This window comes from Triticum aestivum, chromosome 6A (genome assembly GCF_018294505.1).
Source record: "Triticum aestivum cultivar Chinese Spring chromosome 6A, IWGSC CS RefSeq v2.1, whole genome shotgun sequence".
Classification (NCBI taxonomy): Eukaryota; Viridiplantae; Streptophyta; class Magnoliopsida; order Poales; family Poaceae; genus Triticum; species Triticum aestivum.
Genome location: NC_057809.1, coordinates 385189721 through 385194369, shown reverse-complemented (window position 1 = coordinate 385194369; position 4649 = coordinate 385189721).

Below are 4649 nucleotides of genomic sequence, written 5' to 3'. Positions count from 1 at the left end.
TAGACAAAAGGAGTGTCACTAGTATGCCTCTACTTGACTAGCTCGTTAATCAAAGATGGTTATGTTTCCTAACCATAAACAAGGAGTTGTTATTTGATTAACGGGATCACATCATTAAGTGAATGATCTGATTGACATGACCCATTCCATTAGCTTAGCACCCGATCGTTTAGTATGTTGCTATTGCTTTCTTCATGACTTATACATGTTCCTATAACTATGAGATTATGCAACTCCCGTTTACCGGAGGAACACTTTGGGTACTACCAAACGTCACAACGTAACTGGGTGATTATAAAGGAGTACCACAGGTGTCTCCAAAGGTACATGTTGGGTTGGCGTATTTCGAGATTAGGTTTTGTCACTTCGATTGTCGGAGAGGTATCTCTAGGCCCTCTCGGTAATGCACATCACATAAGCCTTGCAAGCATTACAACTAATAAGTTAGTTGTGAGATGATGTATTACGGAACAAGTAAAGAGACTTGCCGGTAACGAGATTGAACTAGGTATTGAGATACCGACGATCGAATCTCGGGCAAGTAACATACCGATGACAAAGGGAACAACGTATGTTGTTATGCGGTCTGACCGATAAAGATCTTCGTAGAATATGTAGGAGCCAATATGGGCATCCAGGTCCCGCTATTGGTTATTGACCGGAGACGTGTCTCGGTCATGTCTACATTGTTCTCGAACCCGTAGGGTCCGCACGCTTAAGGTTTCGATGACAGTTATATTATGAGTTTATGAGTTTTGATGTACCGAAGGAGTTCGGAGTCCCGGATGAGATCGGGGACATGACGAGGAGTCTCGAAATGGTCGAGACGTAAAGATGGATATATTGGACGACTATATTCGGACATCGGAAAGGTTCCGAGTGATTCGGGTATTTTTCGGAGTACCGGGTAGTTACGGGAGAAGCAATGGGCCTTGATGGGCTTTAGTGGGAAGAGGAGAAAGGGCCATGGGGCTGCTGCGCCCCCCTCCCCTCTAGTCCGAATTGGACTAGGGAAAAGGGGGCCGGCCACCTCTCCTTCTCCTCCACTTCCTTCTCCCTTCCTCCCCTCTTGGTGGACTCCTACTAGGACTTGGAGTCCTAGTAGGACTCCACATCCTGGCCGCACCTAGCCTTGGCCGGCCTCCTCCTCCTCCATCCTTTATATACTGAGGCAAGGGGCACCCCATGAACAGAAGTTGATCCACGTGATCTATTCCTTAGCCGTGTGCAGCGCCCCCAGCCACCATAGTCCTCGATAATATTGCAGCGGTGCTTAGGCGAAGCCCTGCAACAGTAGTACGTCAAGATCGTCACCACGCTGTCGTGTTGACGGAACTCTTCCCCGACACTTTGCTGGATCGGAGTCCGGGGATCGTCATCGAGCTGAACGTGTGCTAGAACTTGGAGGTGCCGTAGTTTCGGTGCTTGATCGGTCGGATCGTGGAGACGTACGACTACATCAACCAAACGCTTCCGTTGTCGATCTACTAGGTATATAGATCATACTCCCCCTCTCGTTGCTATGCATCACCATGATCTTGCGTGTGCATAGGAAATTTTTGAAATTACTATGTTCCCCAACAGTGGCATCTGATCCTAGGTTTTACATGTTGATGTTATATGCACGAGTAGAACACAAGTGAGTTGTGGGCGATATAAGTCATACTGCTTACCAGCATGTCATACTTTGGTTCGGGGTATTGTTGGATGAAGCGGCCCGGACCGACATTACGCATACGCTTATGCGAGACCGGTTCTCCCGACGTGCTTTGCACAAAGGTGGCTAGCGGGTGACAGTTTCTCCAACTTTAGTTGAATCGAGTGTGGCTACGCCCAGTCCTTGCGAAGGTTAAAACAACACCAACTTGATAAACTATCGTTGTGGTTTTGATGCGTAGGTAAGATTGGTTCTTGCTTAAGCCCGTAGCAGCCACGTAAAACTTGCAACAACAAAGTAGAGGACGTCTAACTTGTTTTTGCAGGGCATGTTGTGATGTGATATGGTCAAAACGTGATAAGATATAAGTTGTTGTATGAGATTATCATGTTTTGTTAAAGTTATCGGCAACTGGCAAAAGCCTTATGGTTGTCCCTTTATTGCATAAGATACAAGCGCCAAATAATTGCTTTACTTTATCGCTATGCGATAGCAATAGTTGCAAGAGCAATAGTTGGCGAGACGACCGTGTGACGACACATTGATATAGATCAAGATGATGAAGATCATGGTGTCATGCCGGTGACAATAGAGATCATGACAGTACTTTGGAGATGGAGATCAAAGGCGCAAGATGATGATGGCCATATCATGTCACATATTTTGATTGCATATGATGTTTATCTTTTATACATCTTATTTTGCTTAGTTTGACGGTAGCATTTTAAGATGATCTCTCACTAATTATCAAGAAGTGTTCTCCCTGAGTATGCACCGTTGCGAAAGTTCTTCGTGCTGAGACACCACGTGATGATCGGGTGTGATAGGCTCTACGTTCAAATACAACGGGTGCAAAACAGTTGCACACGCGGAATACTCAGGTTATACTTGACGAGCCAAGCATATACAGATATGGCCTCGGAACACGGAGACCGAAAGGTCGAGCGTGAATCATATCGTAGATATGATCAACATAGTGATGTTCACCAATGAAACTACTCCATCTCACGTGATGATCGGACATGGTTTAGTTGATTTGGATCACGTGATCACTTAGAGGATTAGAGGGATGTCTGTCTAAGTGGGAGTTCTTAAGTAATTAATTGAACTTAAATTTATCATGAACTTAGTCCTGGTAGTATTTTGCAAATTATGTTGTAGATCAATAGCTCGCGTTGTTGCTTCCCTGTGTTTATTTTGATATGTTCCTAGAGAAAATTGTGTTGAAAGATGTTAGTAGCAAAGATGCGGATTGGATCCGTGATCTGAGGTTTATCCTCATTGCTGCACAGAAGAATTATGTCCTTGATGCACCGCTAGGTGACAGACCTATTGCAGGAGCAGATGCAGACGTTATGAACATTTGGCTAGCTCAATATGATGACTACTTGATAGTTTAGTGCACCATGCTTAATGGCTTAGAATCGGGACTTCAAAGACGTTTTGAACGTCATGGAGCATATGAGATGTTCCAGGAGTTGAAGTTAATATTTCAAGCAAATACCCGAGTTGAGAGATATGAAAGTCTCCAACAAGTTCTATAGCTAAAAGATGGAGGAGAATCGCTCAACTAGTGAGCATGTGCCCAGATTGTCTGAGTACAACAATCGCTTGAATCAAGTGGGAGTTAATCTTCCAGATAAGATAGTGATTGACTGAATTCTCTAGTCACCATCACCAAGTTAGTAGAACTTTGTGATGAACTATGATATGCAAGGGATAACGAAAACGATTCCCAAGCTCTTTGTAATGCGGAAATTGACGAAGGTAGAAATCGAGAAAAACATCAAGTGTTGATGGTAGACAAGACCACTAGTTTCAAGAAAATGGCAGAGGGAAGAAAGGGGAACTTCAAGAAGAACAGTAAGCAAGTTGCTGCTCAAGTGAAGAAACCCAAGTCTGGTCCTAAGCCTGAGACTAAGTGTTTCTACTGCAAAGGGACTGGTCACTGGAAGCGGAACTACCCCAAGTGATTGGCAGATAAGAAGGATGGCAAAGTGAACATAAGTATATTTGATATACATGTTATTGATGTGTACTTTACTAGTGTTTATAGCAACCCCTCAGTATTTGATACTAGTTCAGTTGCTAAGATTAGTAACTCGAAACGGGAGTTGCAGAATAAACATAGACTAGTTAAGGGTAAAGTGACGATGTGTGTTGGAAGTGGTTCCAAGATTGATATGATCGTCATCGCACACTCCCTATACTTTCGGGATTAGTGTTGAACCTGAATAAGTGTTATTTGGTGTTTGCGTTAAGCATGAATATGATTTGATCATGTTTATTGTAATACGGTTATTCATTTAAGTAAGAGAATAAATTGTTGTTCTGTTTACATGAATAAAACCTTATATGGTTACACACCCAATGAAAATAGTTCGTTGGATCTCGATCGTAGTGATACACATAATCATAATATTGAAACCAATAGATGCAAAGTTAATAATGATAGTGCAACTTATTTATAGCACTGCCGTTTAGGTCATATTGGTGTAAAGCGCATGAAGAAACTCCATGCTGATGGGATTTTGGAGTCACTTGATTATGAATCACTTGATGCTTGCGAACCATGCCTCATGGGCAAGATGACTAAAACTCCGTTCTCCGGAGCGAGCAACTGACTTATTGGAAATAATACATACTGATGTATGCGGTCCGATGAGTGTTAAGGCTCACGGCAAGTATCGTTATTTTCTGAACTTCATAGATGATTTGAGCAGATATGGGTATATCTACTTGATGAAACATAAGTCTGAAACATTTGAAAAGTTCAAAGAATTTCAGAGTGAAGTGGAGAATCATCGTAACAAGAAAATAAAAGTTTCTACGATATGATCGCAGAGGTAAAATATTTGAGTTACGAGTTTTTCCTTCAGTTAAAACAATGTGAAATAGTTTCACTACTCACGCCACCTGGAACACCACAGTATAATGGTGTGTCCGAACATCGTAACCGTACTTTATTAGATATGGTGCAATCTATGATGTC